Raw genomic sequence first — 25,678 nt, 5'->3', positions numbered from 1 at the left:
GGTTTTTCGAGACAGAGTTTTCTGTAGTCCTGGCTGTCCTGGACTCACTTTGTAGACCAGGTTGGCCTCGAACTCACAGCAATCTGCCTGCCTCTGCCTCCTGAGTGCTGGGATTAAAGGTGTGTGCCACCACGCCCAGCTTTGACCACAATCTTATACCTGTCAACTCTAACATATGCAATTGAAAACCAAAAGCCCCCAAGCTAACTGCCATACCTGTTTCTGCTTGCCTGTTCACCCTATCTTGTGGTTTTGGAATATTAAATTAGACTACAATATGGATTTGAGGCCAAAACCTTTCAGGAGCTGTCCTGTCCTGGGCCCACTGGTGACATCTTCTTTCTTCCACTCTCATTGGTGTCAATGTACTTAGTCCGGAGACATTTCCAGAGACTGACTATGGGCAGGACTTACCTGGATGCTGTGTGGACTGTAACATTCATAAACTGTGCTGATATTATGTGTGAAGTCAAGTACCAACTTTATCAGTGCTTAGGTCTCTTCCAATAGGTGTTAATTGACTTTGGACTGTGTGTCAGCCACTGCGTGGGCTGCTGGGGGTAGAAGTGTCACTGTGTGAAGTGTTTATTTAGCTGGAAGGTAGAGTATGGTTTGCCTAGACACAGAAGACGTTCTGAGGAGCCTGAGCTGCTGCTCACTGGTCAGAGGGTATGAACACTGCCTGCGTCAGGATGGAGCGGAGTAAGCAGGAGGCAGTGTCCTCAAATTGTCTTTATTCCACAGAAAGTTCCTCGTTACCATTTTAAGAAACCGAGAATTAACTTCTCAGTGATTTGATTGCAGAAGGTGAAGAGTCTAAAATGCCTTTGTAGGAGGTTAGGTTTAGAGCAAGGGATTAGGGGGGCTAGGGAAGGGTCTCCCTATGAAAGGGAAATAGAATAAATAGTATGGATGGAGGGGAGGAACTGGAACAGGAGGATCAAATGGGGAGAGGTGGGGAACGAATACAGAGAGGGACAGCTAACTCTAAGGGCCACTTGAGGTGTCATACGGAAAAGCAATATATTAGAAGCCTCTTAAAATATATACATATATGAGAGAAACCCAAATGGAGTCATGGTGATTCCATGTGGGGAGACAGAGCCACATTTCTTGCCACCAGATGAAACCCAGCCAATGAGACGCATTCACCCTCAAAGCCCCTCCCCGCTGCCCAAGGTTTATAAGTCCCTGTTTCACATGAAATAAAGCAGTGAGCATCATCCACTTCATCAAAGGACTGAGACTGGCTGTTTATACTGAGCTGTAGCACTGGGGAAAGAAGGGCCTCCTCCGGCCCCCAAAACTCGACTTCAGGACAAGCTGGATGGCCTGGCCACTGAGAGTCTCTGCTGTTCACCACTGTCTTTTGCACCCCTCCATCTGCCGCAGTGCCTGTGTGAGCAAGCTGTCCTGAAGCAGCCATTCCATTTGCCAGAGTCAGGTCGGGCCCTTGTCACAGCCCCCACTGCCACCTGGTACCAGCAGCCTATTGCAGAGAAAATCCCCTCCCTGCCCCCAACCCTGACTGGACTGGACATCTTGTGAGCTCACTCACTTGGGACCCTTTTCCACTCGGGCCTTCTGGTGGAGAAGCACACAATTCTAGCCCAGGGGTTGGCAACCCGGCCTCCAGAACCATAGGTATCTGAGTTCTAGGCCAGCCTGATCTGCAAACTGAGTTCCAGTATAGCCATGGCCACACAGAGAAACCATGTCTCAAACACAACAACAACAATAATAATATAATTTAAGTTTAAAACCCCATGTTAAAAATAAAACCAAAAATACAAATTATCATATATGATATGCCATACGATGCCTAAAATCTTCCAAACTATTAGTTAAATATATCTTTTGCCCACTCACCTTTTATTTTAAGACAGTGTCTTACTATGTAGCCTTGGCTACCCTGGAACTCGCTGTTGTCCAAGGTGAACTTTAACTCACAGAGATCTACCTGCCTCTGCTTCCTGAGTGCTGAGATTCAAGGTGTGTGCCATCATATCCAGAACCTTTCTTCATTCTTTTTTATTTGTTTATTTTGTTGTTGTTTGAGACAGGGTCTGTCTGTGTAGTCCTGGATGTCCTGGCATTTGCTCTGTAGACCAGGCTGTCCTCAAACTCACAGAGACCCACCTGCCTCTGCCTTGCAAGTGCTGGGGATAAAGGCCTACACCACACCACCCAGCACCTTTCCTCATTTTAAGTTGATTACCTCTGCCATTTTGTTACAGTAACAGAAACTGGCTACCTTATTTCAACAGTAGGATCATGGCATATGAGATTCCAAAGGTAAAGGAAGAGTGTGATGCCATCAACAGAACCAGCCACCACGACACCGTGTCGTGATTAGCCTTTGTTGTCAACCTGACACAACCTAGAATCACCCAGGAAAAACAATACTGGGCATGCCTGTGAGGGTGTTTCCCTTCCTGAATGTGGACAGCACCGCCGAATGGACTCGGGGCACACAGAGGAAGGGGATGCAGCCTATCCGGATGAGACCTGGTAGGCTGTGGTCAGATAGTGGGGGATGACAGTCCCTCTGTCAGAGGTCTAGGGGAGGGGAATAAGACAGAGGAGGGAGGGAGGGTGGGAACGGAAAGATAGAAGCAAGGGGATACCAATTGGGATATAATATGAATAGATTATAGTAATTTTTTTAAAGAGTCAATCACCTGAGTGCAAGCATTCCTCACACTCTGCTTCCTGGTTGTGGACAGTGTGGTCTCCACCACTGCCATGCCTTTTCTGCCATGATAGACTGCATCACTTAACACCAAACCAAAACAAGCCCTTCCTTCCTTGAGTTTCTTCCTGTCCAGTATTTTGTCCCCACAATATGAAAACTGCCTAGTGCACCCCAAACCATAAAGCCTGTGAGGAGAGGCATTCCTGGGGTGAGGAAGACTCCGAGGCAGTGGATGTGTAAAACTGGACCTCAGCTCAAGCACCAGCTCTACCATTAGTATGAGCTTGAGGCAAATCATTTCATCTCTGAGCCTTGGTCTTATAGTCTGTCTTAGGAATTGCTGTGTCCAGTATGTGGATAGGTTTCACACAGTGTTGGCCACCAGGAGTCATTCAAAAATATGGCAGCCATAACAAACGAAAGGAATTAATAGAATGACATCCCAGACTGAAGCATGGAGCTACAGTGTGCCGTTTGCTTTCTAGGGCACTGAGGCCTACCTTCTTGGCTCTCTGTGGCCTGGCTTATCCCGGAAAAACAGACCCTCTACCAGACAAAGCCCCCTGCTCTTAGAGCATCTTTTGGGGCAGAAGGCAAAAGTCAAGAAGAGCTTTTCATAAGGCTTGAGACTAGAATTCTTGTCTCCCCCCCACACTCTAGGCACCAGAAGTGGGACAGTTGCTTTGCTTTGCCCTGGACTAAGGGGTTTCCTGGGTCCTAAGATTGTCTGTGCTAAACCTAGAATGGTTCCATGAAAACTAGGATGGCTGGTCACTTTGCCAGCATCTTCTCAGGTTGGGTAGGTGTCATAATTAAATGTAAACTAACATACAGCACTATCTTTTTAGTCACTATAGTAACTGAGATTTCCAAATTAAATGTATATACTCATATACAGGCCAGCATGATAGCTCAATAGGTAAAAGCATTGTCATGTAAGCCTAGCACCTTAGTGTGGTTCCCAGAACCTACAGTGGAAGGAAAGAACTAACTCCACTTCTGACTTTCTCATATCTGCAATGACACACGATCTTCTGGACTCTAATATTGTGGTTAATTTATCAGTATGGCCTAATAATGTTTATTATTAGGCCTATAATTATTATTATGGCAGTATTTTCTAACCTGCTAGCAGTCAATGAAACACAGACACCTTGTTATATTTTAAAATGCTTTAGTTAACCTGGGGCAGGGCAAATAGTAATCCCCAAAACTGCCTCCCATATTGGGGTAGGCATCCCAAATACTTGCTAATTATCATCATCTGGGCCAAATCTCCACCCATGCTGGCCATGTGCTTCTTCCTCCACCTAACCCATGGCTCCGGCCTTCCTCCTTCCTGCTCTTCTTCTCCAGTCTCCCCTCATTTCTTCTGGTCTCCTTCCCAAACGCCCTTGAACTTTAGCCACACCTATCCTGTTTGCCTTGCCCAGGTGTGATGGCTTTTTATTGGTCACACAGGAATAAGTTCTTAGGCAAGGTTACAATTTGGGGTGTGTGAGTCGGCTCATTTGGGCAGACCAGACCAACCTCCATCACTCTAAGCCTACCTGTATGCACACACACACACACACACACACACACACAGAGAGAGAGAGAGAGAGAGAGAGAGAGAGAGAGAGAGAGAGAGAGAGAGAGAGAGAGAGAGAGAATAATTTTTTAGAGTTTCATATAAGCAATACTAAATGTTGGAATGAACAGTTATAGTTGAGTGTGATTTGTCCAGGGTATTAGATACTTGCAAAGCTTTCAAATGCTTTTAGACGCTAATCCCATTCTCTCTTCTTTCTAAGACTGTGTGCCATACGATGTCAACAGAGGCGCTGTACTGAGCATTGAGCTAATTCCCACTTGAAGCAATTATCTCAATGAGACTCTAATCAACTCAAAGAAGTACTTCTGAAATAACCATTTAATTAACCCCAGCAGAAATAAGAATGGAGACCACAAAGAAACTAATAAACAAGAACTGATGCAGGCATGGGCTCCAGACTTGTAGCACAGGAAATACCCCCTTCCACAAGACACTGCTCAGAACGCCTGGTTACCATGGAGCCCAGAAAGATTTGAAGCTGGTAGCTTCACCACTTGCGCACTGCATGTACAATAGGTCGGACAGGAAACAAATAAAGGGTCTTTACACTCTGAAAAATGATAGAAGCAGCAGTCAGGCTTGTAATTTCAGAAATAGTTCAGTACTGTAAGCACACTTGTCAGCATTAGCTCAAATATCTATTTTCTGCAGTAAAAATATTTAAAAAGCATTTCCCCGTATCTCGAATTACCACCACTTATATATATATCCCTTTTTAGCTGTTTTCTTTTCTGCATTTGCTCCACCTGGCCCCTTCTTTGTGCCTTCCCCTTCTGATTCCAGCCTTACACCATGACTCACTTCCTGGCTCAGCCAACTCATTCAGGAATGCTTAAGGCAAAACTGTGACCCACGTCTTCTCCATCTTCTCTCTCTCTCCTCCCTCCCCTTCCTTCCCCTCCAGCCCAGAGTGACTAACAGCTCACTAACAGCACTGCTCTCTCTCTCTACACAGTGTTCAGAACTCTAAGACTTAGCTTCTCTCAGCTAAGAAGATGTTAGGAAGATTTTGAGTGGAGAGTAAATCCCAATTACTTCATAATTTATTAACACATGACACAACAAATGAATGTTTTTAGCCAAAATTGTAGTGTTTTTGCTAATTAATAATACATTGGCAAATAAAAATATTATCTTTATGTATAAACTTTTATATGTTAAATATGCATTGTAATATTTCACATAAAGTTTTTGAGTTGGCAAAAGGTGGTTCCTTTTTACATTTTATCTTCTCGTGTATATGAGTGAGTGCATGCACGAGTGTGACAGCTATATTCAGGGTCCTCTCAGTCCAGAAGATCCCTGAGAGTTCACACCAAGGGGTGTGAGCTGCCTAGAGTGGGTGCTAGAAACCTAACTTGGGTTCACTGCAACCCATGAGCCGTCTGTCCAGCCCCAAAGGTGGTTCTCTAAAGCAATGAAAGTACTGTTCCCGTCTTCATTCACAAACTTAGGCATTAACATAATGAGGTTAATTTTCATACAGTGTTTGGATATTATGGCTTTCATTATTATATCCAATTTACTATGTTTCACAGTTTTATTCATATGAGACATCTGGTTTTGATTGTTTGTTTGACACTGAGTCTTTCTATATAGGCCAAGCTGGCCTTCAACTTCTAAGCTTCCTGCCTCATTGTCCAAGTTTCCATGTGCTGGACTTCCAGCTTCATCCTTTTACGTACTTATTTGCTTTTTTTGTTTGTTTGTTTGAGTCAGTGTTTCACTATATAATCTCAGCTGGCCTGGGACTTGGTACGCTAAGGCTGGCTTTGAACTCACAGAGATCCACCTGGCTCTCCCTCCAGAGTGCTGGGACTAAAAGGACACACCATTACTCCCAGCTTCATTGATTCTTTTCATTGTAACCTACTGTCTTATAAATTTTTAGTGCCTCCAGCTTTCTGGAATCAAACAAAGATAAGGTAAACATTTAAATTAATAAATTAAATTTTATTTATTTATTTATTTTTTGAGACAAAGTCTCTCTAGTCCTGGCTGTCCTGGATATGTAGGCCAAGCTGGCCTTGAACTCAACAAAGGTCCACTTGGCTCTTCCTCCCAAGTGCTGGATTAAAGGATTGTGCCACCATGCTCAGCTAAGTAAACATTTTATTTTTTAAAAATTAGCAAATAATGCAGAACAATCACACACATACAAAAAAAATCATATTGTTTGGGAAGTCAATTTGTTTTCAATTAAAAACTAGTTTCCTGATTCCATACCAACAATCTAGTGTTACTCTAAAATTATTGTTTTAAAGTTCACACAGGAAATTGAACAATTTTTGTTCTTAATTTTCCATAGAAACATTTTTTTTGTTGTTGCTGCAAATTTACCTACATTATTGAGGTGTTGGAGGCTCTACAAACAACTGGAGACGAAATAAAATTTTTTACATGTATATACTTATCTGTATGCTGTGTTGTATATACATATATATATGTATGTATGCAAGTGTGTATGTTCACATGCTTGTGTGTTGGGATCATGTACACGTGTGTGGCATGCATGTAGAGGTGTGAAACTGACATCAGAGTTCTCCATTTCTCTCCACTTTATTTGTTGAAGCAGATTCTCTCAGTTGAACCCAGAGCACACAGATATGGCTGGTCTAGCCAGTCAGCTTCCATGCCTACCTGACAGGGTCTTGGGGAATCCAAACTCCAGTCCTGACCCTTGCATAGCAGGTGCTTTACCCACTAAATCCTTAGGCCAATGCAAAAAGTTGAAAAGTAATGTTTGCTACAATTTTTTTTTACTACATTGTGTAACAGTAACTTTTATTCTCTGGACTTAATTATTGTCTTGGAGGCTTACTGCCTTTGTCTGCTGATCTATACAATCTAATATAGGCCTAGAATGCTTTCAGCCTCTGAGGCTTACTCCTGAATAAGCTCACACATCCCAGATCTTTCTGAACTCTTTCTACCTGGTTCAACTCAGCTGTTCTGACTCAAACTCCTCTCCCAGCTGACTCAATCTGCCTTTTCTCTTGACCTCTGAATTGCTCTGCTTGGCCTCAGGCTAACTCTAGAAAGCTGTTCCAATCTTCTGGCTTCTTCTTACTCTCTGGCTTGTTCTGTGTCTAGCTTGTTTTTTCTTCAACCTCTTTCTGTAAATCTGCTTCCTCTCCCTCTCCTCCTCTGTAGCTTCCTTCCCTTTATGTTCTCGTGAGAGTTGGGCATATCCTATTCTGCCAAGTCTTTCTCTGATTTGCCACTTTTTCTGCCTCTCAATTAGATGTCACATTCAAACATAGGTGTTTCCTTCTACAAACTAACTTTACCTTTATTGTTTGGGATTAAAAGCATGTACCACCATGCCTAGGTCTAAGCTTTTCTTTACCAGAAACTTGCTCTATACCAGGCTTGACTTGAACCCAGAGATATGCTTGTGTATGTCTCCTGGGAGTAAAGGATGTCTGTATTCCAGTCAGATCTCACAGACCTAGGTCTTTGGATGTGATCTGTTGCCAGAGCAGCCATGCTCTGAATTAAAATTCCTTTACAACATTGCCCCCCCCCCTTTTTTTTTCATTATTGTGTAGGGATTCCTGCCATTTGCACTCATGGAGAGGAAATAACTTGTGGGAACTGGTTCTCCACCATGTGAGCCCTAGGGATCAAACTCAGGCCATCAAGCTGGGTGGCATGCATCTTTACCAACTGAGCCACCTCACCAGCACCAGAAAGCCATGTTTCTGCTTTGGACATTAAACTAATGCACGGAGATTTTAGTCAGATTCTTCCTCCTCCCACCACCAAAAGAAATGGGAAATAAGGAAAACAAGACTGCACACACAGAGCAAGAGTAGAAGTAAGTAGACTCGCTTTTAAAGCACAACCTGACCCGATTCCACTGTGACTTGATTTTTATTGAAAGAACACTGTTAAGAGGTAGCTATGGAAACAGAGGAAGGAACACTTCAGGGTACTTCAGGGCCAGTGGCCATCACAGTGCTGTCAAGGAGGAAAGGAGCCTAAAATCAAAAGCACAGCAGGATGTCCCAGTTATACTGGCGATCGATGCAGACAACTGCAACCACTAGAAACTCAATATATATTTCAGTTTTGGGAACAAAATCATCTCTCGTGGAAGTACATAAATCTTGGAATGACCTCAAAGGCAACTACTTGTTCTGAACCTACGTTCCCCAGGCATCTTCTGACAACACCCTTGGCTCCTAAGTATGTTTAGCTACATAAAAAATGCTCTTTCTAGCCAGGAATGGTGGCTCATACCTTTAATCCCAGCATCTGTGAGGCAGAAACAGGCAGATCTCTGGCTAGCCCTGGGTAGTAGCCCATGCCTTTAGTCCCAGTGTGGTGGATGTAAACATGTTTTTGTCTTGATCCCAAGTGTATGATGTGAAACAGACTTGTGTAAGGGAGTGTGTTTTTCCACTAAAAACAGCCTTGTGAGAGAACAGGCGATGTTTGTCTACTACAAAAGGAATCCCCTCTTGGGGTGGGTGGAGAACGGTCATTGTCAACTGATAAACATCCTAGTACAGACTCTGAGAAGAGATAAATATAAGAGGCCCAAACAAAAGGTGGGGCTTTTTGGTTCTTGGCTGTTCATCATTCAACTTCGAGACACTCCTAGAGAGAACTACTCGAGCAAACACTTCAAGGTTCCAGGTTCTGGGTGCTACTCCCGGTTCCCATCACCCTTGCTGCATTGGTGGTTTACTGTTTAACGGGTCTACTGGAATCCTGCCAACTACACCAGTGGAATAGCTCCAAGGAACTGAGTCTAAAATGGTCTACTTCTCCTGTTCCCATTAACTTCTTTTTCTCTCCTATCTTGGGTAGGTGGGTTCAAAGGGAGGTATAACATTGAAGAACCCCAAATAAAGTAGGTTTTAAAAAGTTCAAATCCAAGCTGGAGAGATGGCTCAGAGGCTAAGTGCACCGAGACTGCTCCTCCAGAGGTTCTGAGTTCAGTTCCCAGCAACTACATGGTGGCTCACAGCCATCTATAATGAGATCTGGTACCCTCTTCTGGCATGAAGGTGTACATGCAGAGCACTGTATACATAATAAATAAATAAATAAATCTTTAAAAAGAAATCAAATCCTACATCCCACCTGGGTGTGGTGGTACACGCCTTTAATCCCAGCACTTGGGAGGCAGAGGCATGTGGATCACTGTGAGTTCAAGGACAGCCTGGTCTACAAAGTGAGTCCAGGACAGCCAAGGTTACACAGAGAAACGTTGTCTCAAAAAACCCAAAAACAAAAATTAAAAACAAATCAAATCCTACATCCCAGCTGGGTGTGGTGGTACACGCCTTAAATCCCAGCACTTGGGAGGCAGAGGCATGTGGATCTCTGTGAGTTTAATATCAACCTGGTCTACATAGTGAGTTCCAGGACAGCCAGAGCTACATGGTGAGACCATGGCTCAGAGAGAGAGAGAGAGAGAGAGAGAGAGAGAGAGAGAGAGAGAGAGAGAGAGAGAGAGAGAGAGAGAGAGAGAGAGAGAGAGAGAGAGAGAGAGACAGAGAGACAGAGAGAGACAGAGACAGACAGACAGACACAGACAGACAGACAGACAGACAGGAAAGAGACGCACTAGCTTTGCAGTTATGAGCATTGATGTATACAAGTCACAGCTTGTGATGGCTATTCCGGGTTGGCAACCTGACTACTGTCTGGAATTAACTAAAACCCACAAATGCCGAGGCATACCTTGAAGTGGGCAGATCCACCTCTAATCTATATCTTTGAGCTGGGAAGACACACTTAAAGGTGGGATCTTTTAATGTGGGAAAACCCTTAAAAGGTGGGCTATGCCTTCTGCTGGAAGCCTATACAAGGACATGGAAGAAGGAAGCTTGTGTTCTTTGACTTCTTGCTCTTGCCTCACTAGCGAGTCCATCCTTTCACTGGCATTAAAGCCTACTTCTTCGGGATTCTGGCATGTACTGAGGGCCAGTAAATGAGATAAATTCCAGCCTTGTGGGCAGAAAAACTCCTGGATTCTTGGACCTTCTGTTCACAGGCAGCCATTGTTGAATTTGACGGACCACAGACTACAAGTCATTCTATGAATTCTCTTCCTATATATAGAGAGAGGTTCATTCTATAAATTCTGTTACTCTAGAGAACCCTAATACACAACTCTTAGAAACTCATGAATTGCTGGGCGTGGTGGTGCACGCCTCTAATCCCAGCACTCGGAAGGCAGAGGCAGGTGGATCACTGTGAGTTCGAGGCCAGCCTGGTCTACAAAGCAAGTCCAGGACAGCCAAGATAACATAGAAAAACCCTGTCTTGAAAAAAAGAAAGAAAGAAGAAAGGAAGGAAGGAAAGAAAGAAACCCGTGAATTAATATCGTCTGTACAATTAATATTGCCTGTACATGTCAGTCTCATAACCCAGAAAAACGTCAGCTCATTTGATTGTTGGAGGCACTCTAAGTTGCTCAAGAAAGAGATTTCAATACCAGCATACTGAATACAGAACTCTAATAGCTTGTGGAAAAATCACCAAGGTGTTTTCTTCATGAAAAGACAGGTCTGTCTCTGGCCTGTTATACAATCAGCAAATGTATCTCATTTTAAATGATCACTAAAGGGGCTGTGAGTAACAGTTCAGTTAGATTAGCACGTGCCTAACATGTGGAAGGCTCTAGATTCAAGCCTGAGCAATGCAAAACAAACAAAATCTAAAACAAATGATCACAAATGTCAATTTCGGGAGAACTGCTTGTGCCTTACTGCTGTCATTTTATTCTAGCATTCTAACATTCTAGCATGTCATCCTATGAACCCATACTAGTTACCAGTGGAGAAGTTCACTTGGACCAGGAGAGGTGACAAGAAATTTTTGCAATTATACACTAGAGATACTTTATAAAGCAGATAAATATCACACATTCATGAGTTATTTTCTTTCCTTTGGGAAAAGAAAGTCAAACCCTGAGCCTTATGCACATGAAGCAAGATACTAAATGGCCCTGAGGTACATGTCAGCCCCCCAGACGCAATATAATCATTTTCCTTCCTCACTTCAGATACTTTCTTGTTTCTATGTTGTTACATTTACCTAATAAACATCTGCACTAGTGAGTCTTAGTTTTCTGTTAGCTCGTTTATCCAAGAGGTAAACACTGACAGAAAAAATCACAGAAATTGTGCCTTATTTTACAAAATGATAAATGCCAAAGTTGGTCTCAGCAAGGCACGCCAGTCCCTTTGTTGTTAACACTTGGATTACTTTTTCACTGAGGTAACCTCAAATCTTCTCAAACTGAGTGGGCACTATAGTCCCAGGACGCAGGGAGGCAGAGGTCGGTGAATCTCTGTGGGTTCAAGGCCACCCTGGTTTACAAATCGAGTCCAGGACAGCCAAGGTACACAGAGAAACCTTGTCTCTAAAAACAAAACAAAATAAAAAATAAAACCCTACTTCTCAAACTGCCACACCATGCTCTCTCATTTAGCCCCTCTACTTCACGAAGAATATTATAAGAAAGCGCGGGTTGTAAATATACACGCTAATCCATCAGTCGTGCCAATGCATGGAGACAAACCAAATCGTAATTCTGGACGACTCAAGACTTCTGGAATCTTCCCCAGGTGAAAAGCTTTGTCTCACTGAGATCGCTCTGATTGATGGAACGCCCTCTTTCCAGTAGGAGGCAGCGTTAGCCTCCGCCGCAGTAGAGATGCCACGGAGGCATCACGTGATCCCGCAGCCTCAAACCCCGCCCCCCGGGTGGGCGGTCTTGCGGAGATTTGCTGTACGTACGCAACGTCGTGACGTAATACGTAGGGGCTGGCTAGCCGCCATCTTGCTTCTTTTTCCTCGTTCGCTCTCACCCTCTCAGGAGGTAGCGAAAGTGCTTTGGCGGTTTGTACGGTCGTCGCTCGGGCTTGCCGGACCGGGCGGCCCCGCGGACGATACTCGAGGCTCCCTCCCCTCCCCTCTCCCCCGAACCGTACCTGGCGAGTCCCTGGAAGCGCGCAGACTTGGTTCTCACCCTGGCGGGTAAGGAGAGCGAGGGCGTCCGGGCCGTGAGGAGGCCCGATGGAGGAGGGCGGGCGCGGGAGGCCTGGGGCCCGCGGCGCCTCAGCCGGGGATCCGGCGCGGGCCCGGGGCCCATGTGCGCGGCGTGTGCTGCGGCGGGGCTGGCCTGCGGCTGCCGAAGGACCCTCCAGCCGCGGCGCTGCGTTTCGCCGTTCCTCCTCGGCGTAGAGGATGGTGTCCGTGGCAGCTCCGAAGGCCCTTACTTCCCGGGGATGTTCCTGCGGTGATGCTCGCGTTTGCAACGAGCGGTGTGTGGCCCGGGCCGGTCTTGGAGGCTCTGCGGGGACCCAGGACCAACCCTACTTCCGCTAGGGACATGCTGAACAACTTCTGGGAGGATTTGGGTAGTCTTTCCTCCCGCTAGGCCGCTGCAGTCCGGCGTTTGAGGGAATGCCGCTTGGCTGCTGCCTGGTTTTTTGTCCCCCCGCCCCCGAGAGCATTAGTATCAACCAGTTAGTATCTCTGGTTGCTAGGGAAGAGACCCTATTTAAGACTGAAGAAAATAGCATGGGGGTCAGCGAGGACTCTCGTTTCGCACATAAAGAACACTGTAATCCCTTTCAAGAGATGTGTATTTGTTTGCAGTTTGTTCAAGATCTTTGGGGTGGGGGGTCCAAGTTGCCTAGTAATTCCTGGCTGTTAAAACTACCCGGATTTCCGCATTGGCTGATCTTCAGCCTATGTTCATAAATTCATACCCCGGGAGGATACTTAGAGTAGTAGGCGGGCTCTCCTCTTAGGATTGCTCTTTCGCATCGCACCAGAAGAATTGGAAGATGCTTAAGGGCTTGATAGTCAGTCCCTGCAAAGAGAAGTGAGATCGGGTGGTATTACGCGTCCAGCACGTCTAACCTCCAGCATTTTTTAAAAGTAGATTTACGCTTCCATGCTGGTCATTAACATGCTGCTTTGGCTGGTGCCATTTTTAGGTGTGTGTCACAGATGCATTGCAGCGTCTTTTCTGGCGTGCCCCAAATGCATTGATTCTCCAAAAATTAGAAATAGATTGAGTTTGCATATAGTAAAGTAGTTACTATTTGCTTTTCTGGGGTGGGTTTTTCAAAATAAGCTGGGGTTTTTTTTTGTTTTTTTGTTTTTTGCGGGGGGGGGGGCCGGGAGGTTCCTGTAGGTGTGTGATGACCATGGAATGCCGGCTGTTCTCTCATTATTTAATCTCGTAACTATACTGTTGACAAACCCTTTATGTACATTATCCTTTTTTATTCCTTCTAGTCTTTGAGGAAGGTGCACTTATACTTGTTTTACAGATGGGGACAAGATATTTGAGAGATTGAAGTAATTTGATCAAGGTCACACATTTTTAGTGGTACTGTAGCTGTACCTTATAAACCCAAAGGGGCTGCTCCGAACTATAAAAGTGCCCATTTGTTCCTAATACTTTTATAATTGTTGCTAAAGTAAGGTGCCTTATTAACTGGTAGTTCTTCTTTAGCTTGCTTTCAGTATTTGAACATTGTTGCATGTGAAGGTTAAAATGTTGCAGGGCTTAACTGTGAGTTTTATCTGTTTTGTGGCATAGGAAGACTAGGAGAAAGCTTTCAGGGGCTTGAGGGCAGCCTTGGCTGCATAATAAGACCAGATGAATTCTTAAAGGTAATTTCTTGGGGGTCTGGAGAGAGAAATTCCTTCATTTAGAAAGTAAAGATGATAATAGCAGTACCTCCCAAGTTTGCTGTAGAATTTGAGACTATATAAAAGTCTTATTACTGTGGCTAGTGCATAGTAAAGGGCAACTAAAAATGGAGAGACAACAGCAGAGTACTGGTAGAAGAAAATACTCTTTTTCAAGCAATGTACTCTGTGTTCTCAGAATAACCTGAGCCTTTGGATACTTAAGTAGTTTTATTTTTTTCCCCTCTTCTACTTCTCTTTACGTGTATATACTGAGCTTTACTTCATAAAACTTTCTCCTTCGTGTTCTATATAGTAAATCACCCTCAGAATGAAGTGCAGGATTTCTTCAATGTCTTTGAAGATAACACTGTGTTCTTGAGTCTGTGCAGTGCCCTCCCCACCGCCCTTCGCTTTGTGAGTTAGCTAGGTGATATCTTTCTATGCAGTTTTCATACAGATATCTGTAAGAGTCCAGCATTGGTAACATGGAAAACAAATACTGTGCTCTCAGTTTTGGGGGTTGGTTGGTTGGTTGGTTTGAGACAGGGGCTCTCTCATTTAGTCCTGGCTTGCCTGGAGCTGACTCTGTAAAATAGGCTGGCCTCCAACTCAAGAGACCCTCCAGGCTCTGCCTCCTTTGTGCTGAGATTAGAGGTGACTGCTACCTGCACAGAACTTCCTGCAGTGATAGCGGCCCTGAAATTTATATCTAAGTGCTGACTAAGACACTTTGCTTCTATAAAGCCAGTCTTGTCTATTGCCTTGTGAGTGGAGTGACACAGTGAATACTTTATCTCAGTCTGAATTGTTAGTTTCTTTAGTCATCGCATTTAAGTTCAGTAATACTGTTGATGTATCAATCCGAGCATCTTTGTGGATCAGAGTATTCTTTAGAGCCACTTGTCGTATTTTCCTATGGAGCTAACTATAAACTTGTCTTTGTGCCACATATTTCTCATTTTATTCTAGAGATTAACAGGCCAGGCATGTTTAGGAGCCTGTGTCTGTGCCTATTTGCTGGAAGAGCCAGTCAGAGGGCTATTACTGAGGATCAACAGGCAACTTTTGTCTCATTGGGAGACACTATTACTGTTAATGTGTTGAATTAACCCTTAGAAACATTGCTGGGTACTGAATATTAAAGGAAGGTACAACTAACACATAGAGAGAGCATTACTAGTTTTGTTGTTGTTGTTGTTTTGTTTTTGTTTTTTTAAGACAGGGTTTCTCTTGTAGTCCTGGCTGTCCTGGACTCACTTTGTAGACCAGGCTGGCCTAGAACTCAGATCTGCCTACCTCTGCCTTCCCAGTGCTGGATTAAAGGCTTGTGACCCCACAACTGGCTTAATTTTCACTTTTACTTAGCTATTCAAAGAATATTTTCATTTTGGTACATCTGCTGAATCAGAAAGGTTGTGGTTTTATTCCGTATTACCAAGATACTTACTTTTAAAAATTAATTATATTAAAAGTTACCATGAGCTGGGTATGGTGGTACATACAAGCCCTTAATCCCAGCATATTGGGGCAGTCTATATAAATAAGGTGCGTGGGGTGAGGGTTAACATTAGAACTGGAGAGAGCTCTTTGTATGATATTCATGAGGGCTTTGGTTTAGTCTCCAATACTGCCCTTCACACCACAAAAGTTCCCTTATACTTTGGATTCATATCTGTGGATGAAAATAAAGTCATGTGAGAACTAGAGGAAATGTGGTATAGGAAATCCACTCAAAAATATAGTATGGATCAAATGTATGGTTGATTACTGTCTCAAAGGAAGACATGATGGCTAGAAGCTAAAATAATTGTGGGGCAGAAGAGGTTGTTGCACAGTGGGTCAAAATGTTTGCTGTGAAAGCAAGAAAATCTGGGCTCTAATCTCCAGCACTCACATAAAACCAGGCGTTGCTAGACAGGCCAGGCCTGTAACCCCAACATTGTGGGTATTGGTAGTAAGCTTCTGATTCAGTGAGAGACTGTCTTACACACAAGGTGGAAAGAGAAGACTGCTGGCATATTCTGCTCTCTGAATATGGACACACTCGCGCACGTGCACTCACACACAGATAACAATAATTCTAATTTTTCTCCCAAGTTTCACTCCGTAGCTCAGGGCTCAAGCTCTTACCTCAGCCTTCTGAGTGCCAAAATTACAGGCCTTAGCTATCATGTTTGGCTGAGGGTTTTGGTTGTTGTTTGTTTGAGGCAGAGGCTCATTATATAGCTAAACTAGCCTTTAATTCACATCCTCCTGCCTCAGCTCTTCAAGTACTGCAGTTGCAGGTGTGTTCCAGTATTATGGTTGGTTGGTTGGTTCTTTCTCAGTGCTGGGGAGAGTCTTGCGTATGCTTGACAATTATTCTTAGCACCAAGCTATATTCAAAGCCTTGTAACTTTTAATATTTTATCCAGGACTTTCTACCTATCTCTAGGCTGACTACTTGGGGGCAAGGAGCAATCTCTTTGAATCTATACTACAGTAAACCTTAGAAGTGGATTCTTTGCTCTCCATTATAACACTAGAAAACATTTATTTTATTTTGTTTGTTTGTTTGTTTTGTTTTTCATGACGGAGTTTCTCTGTGTAGCCTTGGCTGTCCTGGACTCACTTCATAGACCAGGCTGGCCTCGAACTCACAGAGATCCGCCTGCCTCTGCCTCCCAAGTGCTGGGATTAAAGGCATGTTCCACCACCGCCCGGCATTAGAAAACATTTTTTAAATTGATTGTATATGGTTACCTAGCTGATAAGTAGTAATAAGGATCCTGAACTGAAATTATTCACAAGATTTGGCTTTGTCTTCAACCTATCTGTTAACACCTTATTACTCCACCCATGTCTCGTTGTATATCTGAGGTGCTTGAAATGTGCCACCCTTCTTTCTCCCTCAGCCTTTGGAGTGTTGGAATCGCAGGGGTGTATCCTACACTCTATTCAGTTTTTTTTTTTTTAATTTACTACCTTTTAATTAAGTGAATTTAAAATGAAGATGTACAGATTATTTGGTATTATTTTTTTAACCATCTAATATGTTTCAAAATAGACATATACTCTGAAATTCAAATCTGTGGGCCACTTTAAAGTAGCATTTCACCAGTCTGTCTTTTTACCCATTGGAACATACCTGCTATTTAAAAAAAAAAAAATTAGTACTGGATAAGATAAGCACAGTTGCAGATAATGGAGTTCAAGCATGATTAAAAGCCTAGAATGGAATGGGTTAAGCAAACAAGAAAAGACAGCATTATAGAAAAGGATGCAAACTAGTTCATAGGTACTTGAAAACCATGCTAAGATGTCTAAGAATCTACAACAAGAGAAGAGCAAGAGCGATTAAGTGATGCTACTACAGAAATCAGGCAGAGGGGAACAATAAACATAGGATTACAAAACTTAGAAAAGTATGTGGTAAACAGCCTTTTATTCAGGTGAGGTATCCTTGGTGACCCTAAAATATTTCAGGTCAAGTACTGGTGCTGGAAGGTTAAGAAGCAGGATGGTGGGAAAAAGTAATGAAACCTTGATTTTTCAAGTGTGTCAATACTTGAATTCTGAACTGTAAGTTTTAAGACTTAGATTTAGTTCTTTTCTGTTTGTATGAGCTGTTTGTATGAAGTCCAGTTTCTTGACTTTACAAAGGGAACATTAAATATGTTTTCTATATATTTTGAACTTGGTATTCTTTGGTACCACATATCATGAGTCTTGCCCTTATTTATTTATTTATTTACTTACTTACTTACTTACTTACTTATTTTTGGGATTTTGAGGCAGGGTCTCTCTGTGTAAACATGGCTGTCCTGGAACTCACTGTGTTGACCAGGCTTGCCTCAGTCTCACACAGATCTGCTTGCCTCCTGTATGCTGGATCAAATGTATGTACCATCATCCTTGGGTTTAACTATATTTAAAGCACAGTTAATGGAAAAGGAAAAATAACAGGAGATAGATGTCCTAAGATTAGGTTTAAAAAAAATCACTCTAGTCATGTGGTTCTCTGTGAGTTCTACACAGAGTGTTTCAGGTCAGCCAAAGCAATAGTGTGTGACCCTGTCTCAATTAAGTCACTAAACTTTGAGTCTGAAGAAGATAGGGTGATGTATTCCTTCTTTCTAGATGGTAGTTTGTAAGTATAGGGCTATTGTTTGTGTTGTATGGTCATTTGCGTTGCACAAAGGTACTAGGATGAAGAAAGTAACAAGAACTTAAATAAAGCCCGAATTCCACTAACAGAGTTAAGTGCTCTTTGAAAGATAGGAGCTCCTCAAACAGAACTCTAGTTATTTCCAGAAGTATATATTTGTCTATTTGCTCAGAGGCTTTGTGGAGACCAGTAGGTGCCTCTGAAAGGCTTCTTAGGGAGACAGACTGGAGAGAGAGATTAGTAGAAGAACCGAGTTTGGTTCCCAGCATCCACATGGTGGCACACACCTTTAATATCACTGCTCTGGAGGCAGAGGCAGGCACATTTCTGAGTTTGATGAAAACCAGGGCACAGAGAAACCTTGTCTCTAAAAAAATAAAATAAAATAAGGGTATTATAAATTACTAGCTATTTTTAGTATAAAAGAAAAATTGTATATTAAATACCATATCATCAAATTTTTAAAAGTCCTTACTTAATCAAGCAGTGGTGGTACACCCTTTAAGCCTGGCACTCAAGAGGCAAAGGTAAGCTGATCTCTTGAGTTTGAGGCCGACCTTGTCTACAGAGTGAGTTCTAGGACAGTCAGGGCCATGCAGAGAAACCCTGTCTCAAAAAACAAAGAAGAGAGTCCTTATTTAATCTTCATTTTGTTTCAGCCAAAGTTTTGATTTTTTAAAATACTGCTATTGTATGGTAGTCTATAATTCAAGAAGCTGCCTTTAGAATTCAGCTTAAATTTTTAAACCTAAATAGAAGAAGAAGCAGAATATGAGAAGTATTGAATTACTGTTGAGAGTTAGGGAAGTGAACCATACAAATTTTAGTGTAAAAGTGGGAAAAGAAAACTGAATGTGGTCCCTCATGCCCAGGATAGTGAGCCAGGAAGGTTGCTGTTAGTTTCAGGTCAGCCTGGAATACCCAATAAGTTACTTGTCATAAACCAAAAAATAGTAGATCATTACTGCATGGACAGAAGTGTGAAGTTTGGTTATATTGCTATCTTGGATTATTCATTAAATAAAGTTGTACTTTTTGTTGTACAGTTTTGTGGTTCTAATATTGGGATCTGTGTATTATCTGCTACAATTAAGATCAGGTTATAGGGCCAGGTGTGGTGGTGCACCCCTTTAATTCCAGCACTTGGGAGACAGAGACAGGAGTTGGAGGCCGGCCTGGTCTATAAAGAGCCCAGGATAGCCAGGGCTCTGTGTAACAGAGAAACCCTGTCTTTTTTTAAAAAACAAAAAGTCAGGTTGTAGAACAACAATATATCTTCTAACAGGCAAGAGGAGTCTTTGGACATTTTGAAGACAAGAACGGGGTCATGTAATTTTTCTGACAAATTGGAACATGGGAAGGATGAAATTAGAAAGTGTAAGGGAGGAGTACACCCTCTTCAGTGTTTGAAGACCAGCATTTCAATATTGGAAGAGTTAGTAATTTAGGGAAAGGATACTATGCTTGAAATTCCAGCCTCCACTACACCCCTTTGGTTATGTGAAAGATTGAGAGGAGGAGCCTCTGGGAAAGAATACTTGTCCCCTTAGCTTAAAACATTTTGGCCCTCCCAGAAAATAAGATTGGCTAGGAAACTATGAAATCAGTCTTGAGAGTAATTGTATATAAAGAGCAATTAAAAGTCCTGTGCCTTTTCAGTAAGACAATCATTTGAAATAAATAGTAAGCACAAGAGTTTTATTTTCCTAGAACAAGACTTCTTAGTGTTGTGTAGTGTGTGCGTGTCTGCAGATGTGGAAGCCAGCATTACATGTTTTCTTCAAAGCTCTTATTTATTGAGACCAACCATCTTTCACTGTGCGCGTCAGCTCACTGACTAGCCAGAAAATCCCAGGGATCCTCCTGTCTCCCTCTTCTCAGCATTGGAATTAACAGATGCAGACAGTTTCTCCACCCCTACCTCCAGTGCATTCTGGTTTTCATATTCTCATTCATGTTTGCAAAGTCCATTTTTACCACTAAGCCATTCTCTTAGCTGCTGATAGGACAGGGCTTCCTGGGCTTTCCACTTACAACTCCTTTTTGTCTGTGGTCCTGATTTACAAAATATACAAATCAAACATTTAATAATAATCATGAATTTAACACAATTCTTTTGGTATCTTACTGTTTAAAGATAAAAGCTTTATATACAAATGATGGCTTGTTTGTTTTTGCATGAATAATTAAGTTTTGTTTAGGTGTTTGATTTGCAGAATGTAGAAGTCTTAAGCATTTTTCAGAGGTTTATTGGCTGAGAATGACTTGCATAAATTCATAATACAAATATCAGAAGTATGTAAAGACCGTCTTGGAAATTTAAAAGAATTGCATTCTAAACTGGAATGAGCTTGAAGTCATCAACCTGAGAAGCAATTTTAAAATCAAGCAGTATAGCATAGTACAATCCAAAGGTAAATTAACTTGATACATGCTGAGTAGTAATAGGAAAATACTGTTTTCCATAATTAAGCCATGTTTCTATTCATGTACAAAACTATATATACAGTAGTATAACACTGGAATTCATAACACACAGCCTTCGCCAGTGTTAACCAAGGTATTACAGGCAGCACTGTTAAATGGCATGAGGGTCTTCACAGTCAAGTTGCCCAAACAACATGGTTGAGTACTGCCAGAAACATTTCAGATTCATTATAGGATTGCAAGTTGAGAAGCCTTTTACTATTACATTTTATGTCATGACCCACATAAGAAGCAGACTCTTTCAGCAGTGGCTTATTTTGTACAAAAATCTTGCTAGCTAAATTGTTTTTCTAATTGTAAAGTCTTTTCTCTGTCCTGGAAACATAATTCTTTTATTTCCATTTAATTTTTGGTTTTGTTTGAGATGTGGCCACTTAATCCAAGTTGGGCTTATTCTTGTCTCCATCTTCCACGTGCTGGGATTATAGGCGTGCACCACCACACCCAGCAATGTTGTTCTACAGCTATGGCTTGGCAGTTATTTATTTGTGTTACACCTTGTGGTTTTTTTGTTTGTTTTGTTTTGTTTTTTACGAAATCATCAGTTTTTATATTTTAGACGTCTTCAACATACTGTGGTATTTTTAGCTTTGCTATTATAGAAACAGATTAATTTAAAACGATTTGATGTTTTCTCCACAAAGAAATGATGGTAGATAAGAACAGCTGCTCTGCTCGGATCTCATCACTGCACATTATATGTGTATGTTACATCTATGTCACACTAGATATTGTTATACCTCAAATACATAACTGTGTTACTTAAAATGTAACATATGGCGTATCATTTTAGACATTCACGTTACTGACTGGTTATACAACTTAGAATCTGGGCGATATAATAGCTTGCTTTTTTACTTGGAAGCCACTTGTGATTGGGAGGTTGCCACAGTCAATCTTTAATGTAAATAAGATGTATAATGCTAAGGTGTTTCTATATCCCAAATTGCAAATGCCATAATAGCATAAAAAGATTTTTCCCTCACTGACTCTGATGTGAACTCTGGTGCCCCATATCTGACCAATTCCCCTTGGTGGGGAGTCCTGGTGGCACTCAGAGAAAGGATGAACAGACTACCAAGATGAGACTTGATAGGCTGTGACCATATGGTGGGGGAGGAGGTCCCCTTCTGTCACAAACCTAGGGGAGGGGAATAGGGTGAAAGAGAGAGGGAGGAATGGGAGGATGCAAGTGAAGGGATAACAATTGAGATGTAATCTGAATAAATTAAATAAAATAATTTTTAAAAGATTTTTCCCTGTTCCATCATTACTTTTCATAGCTCTTTTTTTCTAAGAAGCTGGTTGGTTGTTTTCATGGAAGTTACATGCCACTCACCTCTCCCCACCCCCCCACCCTCATCTCCCCTCCTTACACACAACACACACACACAATGAAGAAAGTCATGAGAAAAGGGGAAGGTGCCCAGCATATAGGCATGGGAAGAAATCATTTGTCTTGTTTCCTAGAAACACCCTTGTAGAAACACAATAGCAAGTTCTGTGCTTTAGCAAACTCATTTCGCAGCTCTTTTTTAATTACTGTTGCTCTTTGAGATAGGTTTATGATTTCATTTGTTGTGTCTGCTTTCCAGCTCTATCCAAGTTTTTTAACATAGAAACATAGAAAAGGACATGGTCCCGCAGATTATCTAGGCCATACTGGTGATCTCTTAGTACCCAGTAGAGTCATATAACTCTCTTCTACTCAAAGCAAGCCCCAGGTCCTTACTTAATAGAATGACTGGTATGTGCCTGTCCAGACACTTGGGAAGTAAAAACAGAAGAAGCAGGTCAGAAACATCACCTACATAGTGTGAAGTTGAGACCGACTTAAACTACATTAGACCCAGCCTCAAATAGATGAGCGTAATGCTCACATATAACCAGTGCACTTGCTCCCATATCCTGTAAGTCATGTCTAGATTACTTATACCTAAACCATGTAAATGTTACATAAATAATTGTACTGTATTGGTACTGTTTGTGGACTTTCTTAAAAAGTGCTTATACTTTTTTTTGAAATACTGGTTTGTGGGTTCTGTACTTCATACTGATCCCATTCTTAAAAGTGACTTTCCACTTCTAACATTCTTATTTTTATTTGTATTTAAAGAGTATTGTTAAGCCTGTTAATTAGAGTAATGTTTCAAAAACGGAAGATAGAGGAATCAACTTTTTAGAAGGCTTATATTTCATGAATACTTGAAAGTAGGATGGCTTGGGCTGGCGAATGTTTGCTCATTTTAAATTGGACAATCTAGATTTAATGCATCAATCCTCCCCTGCCCCCAATATAACTAGGTAACTTAAACAACAAACTTTATTTTTCAAAGTTATGGAAACTGGAAGTCTAAGTAAGGTTGCTAGCATGGTTTGTCTTAGTGTGAAGGCTTTCTTCCCTCCTTACCCACGAGTCCTCTTCTCTTCATTGTACTCGCAAGACAGAACAAGCTCTGTTGTCTCTATAAAAGTGTTGATTTAGTCTTGACTTTTATGTCATCATCTAAACCTAATTACCTCTCAATTTCATTTCTAAATACCATCACCTCTGGGTTAGGGCTTCATAATTTTCAGGTTATACAAATTCTTATGATCTGTGGTGCTTTTATGGTATTATACTTGAAAATAACATTCTAATGGAGCCGTCACTTACTGCTTGTGTTGATTTATCTTTGGCATTTTATATTGTGCATTATGAGGAAGAAAATAGCTATTTAGAATCTCTTTAACTTTAAATAACATATTACTTAAAATGTTTTTATCGTCTCCTTAGTGAAAATTGTTATAATAAAGTTATATTGGGTACTTCTTTGAGATGCTCCTGAATATTGTTTTGTAGCTGTATGTTTTAGTTTGTTTTTATTTTTGGTTTTGGGTTTTTGTTTTTTGTTTTTTGGTTTTTTTTTTGTTTGGTTTGGTTTGGTTTGGTTTGGTTTGGTTTGGGGTTGTTTGTTTGGTTTGGTAATAAGTTTCTTCAATTGTAAGTTGTAATGGTTTGACTTTAAGTTATTCTGAGACCCAGTCCAGTAATTTTACATTGTTTCGCATACCAAAACCGTAGTTTTTGAAAGATGGCTCCCAAAATACATTGCTCAGTTAGAATGTAGGTCTATAATATTATACATGTGAAAAATGAAGAATAAATACCAGAGCTTACTAGCAGTATTTTAAAGACTAGAGATGAGAGAAAATACTCTCAGAAAAATTGAGGGAGAGGAACTTACTTTGTGGAGATCTTTTAAAAATCCTTAAGGAGGAATAAAGTCTTCTAGAAAGTTTAAAAATAGTAGAGAATGCCCATATTTCTTCATCTAGGTGCCCTGCCTGTGACTATTTTACCTTATTTACTTTGTCCTCTGAACAAAACCAGCCTGTTAGCAAGTTTGATTTTTCTTACATGCTCAGTATTGTTATTGACAGAAGTTGTGGTGACTGTTGCTGAAGTCACCATCCCCCTCTGCTCTCCTCTGCCTTACTCCTTTTTGCTTTCATCTGTTATCCCTGTTGTAGCCTGCCTCTCTCAGGTGTAGTGTTTGGTGAGAGCCAGAGGTTTTGCTTTCAAAATGAAACTGTGAACACTGTTCTCACTTGAAGTAAGGGTAGAAAGACAAAAGAAACTCTCTGTCCATTTCCTTTTTAGACCTTTGCAGCCTTTCAAATTTCTAAGCTCTATCTCTGCTCAGTGGATGAGGACAGTATATTTCCTGGTCATGGTTTTTTTGTGATATATGGTAGGCATGGAGTAAATATTTGTAAGAATGAGTAGGGCCTAAGCATTTGAGCTTGAAGCTCTGTCTAGAAGCTTACATGATCTTTTAGTATATCAGCAATTTAAAAACTATCAAAGATTGTAATTTGAAGGAAATTTGGGGGCTTAGCTTTCCTGGTAATATTTGAGGCAATGAACTCTAGATGAGATGACCAAGGGGGAAGGAAGAAATGGGGAGAAAAGGAAAGTGACGCTAAAAGCTAAATCACATAAACTAAACGAATGGCTTATACTGAAGCTGATTGGCATTTGTATTTTTTGTGTGATACTTGGCTTTTATTAGTAGCTAATGTGTATTGGGATTTGGTTGTTTGTTGTAATTCGATAAAACAACTCATTGTGGCCAGTTCTGGGGTTATGCACCTCTGGTTCCAGCACTCAGGAGGCTAAGGTAGGAAGAACTCTTAGGGGAATTCAAGGCTACATTGTCATATCTCAAAAAGTAACAACAAAAGGCTCAGGTATTTTTTTTGGAAAAAGTTTTTAATCCGTATAGTAGATGATCCTCCTCCTGGTGTGGACCACCACAATCAGTTTAGGTAGGTACAAATCCCAGGGCTTCTTGCATCCTAGGTAAACTTTGCTATCTAAGCTATGCCCCCTGCTCTGCCCAGATTGCAGATTGGTTGTTGTTTTCCTTTGTTTCTAGATTTATTTGTTTTGTGTGTATTTGAGTATTTTGTCTGCACACAATGTGTGCAGTCCTCATGGAAACCAGAATAGGGACTGGATCCCCTAGAACTACAGTACAGACTGTTATGAGTGCTGGGGATCACACCGGGATCCTCTTGAGGAACAGCCTATGTGATTTCAACAGCTGAGCCAAGCCATCTTTCCAGCCCCAACAGGTCATTTTTGGTGTTGTCACAAACATCTGTGGAGCATTGATCTGTCTTTTGCAGGGGATCTAAATTATTACAGAGTAGAATAGTAAATATTTAGAAACTGTCATTGCCAAAAATATACTTTGTAGTTTATTTAATTGAGCAAATTGGAGATTATTGAAATATAGGGGTTATTTTTCTACATATACTAAATACTAAAGACTATTTAATAATGTTTGCAGTATTAAACTCTAGAATTTGATAATTGGTAAGCTGAAAGGATTTTAGACATCATCGCTAATCTTTCACTGATTAAAAAAGCTTACATTTAGATTGTTTTCTCCATATCAACATTCTAGCTGAACATTCATGAAAAAACATCATTATTGGCACTGGTTAGTAGCTTCCTTTCATCTTGAAAGGCTGACACTTGTATTACGATAAGATGCTTCCCAATATTTAGATGTTCTGGAAACAAGCTACT

At 41.5% G+C, this 25,678-nt stretch overlaps 1 protein-coding gene across 9 annotated transcripts in view; it reads left to right on the top strand.

Annotated features, from left to right (window-relative positions):
• The first annotated feature begins 12,066 nt into the window (after positions 1-12,066).
• Positions 12,067-25,678, top strand: part of Prrc2c (proline rich coiled-coil 2C) — a 72,272-nt gene continuing 58,660 nt past the window's right edge. For 6 of the 9 annotated variants that reach the window (XM_051147713.1, XM_051147712.1, XM_051147707.1 and 3 more), the window contains exon 1: positions 12,068-12,290. The gene's annotated coding sequence lies outside the window, so the exon portion shown is untranslated. Of the gene's footprint in view, positions 12,291-25,678 lie in introns of all 9 variants that reach the window. The other 3 variants (XM_051147706.1, XM_051147708.1, XM_051147709.1) reach the window with 1 other exon arrangement.

This window comes from Acomys russatus, chromosome 6, assembly GCF_903995435.1.
Source record: "Acomys russatus chromosome 6, mAcoRus1.1, whole genome shotgun sequence".
Taxonomy (NCBI): Eukaryota; Metazoa; Chordata; class Mammalia; order Rodentia; family Muridae; genus Acomys; species Acomys russatus.
The sequence above is the reverse complement of the archived record's forward strand: the minus strand, read 5'-3'. Positions and strand labels throughout refer to the sequence as shown.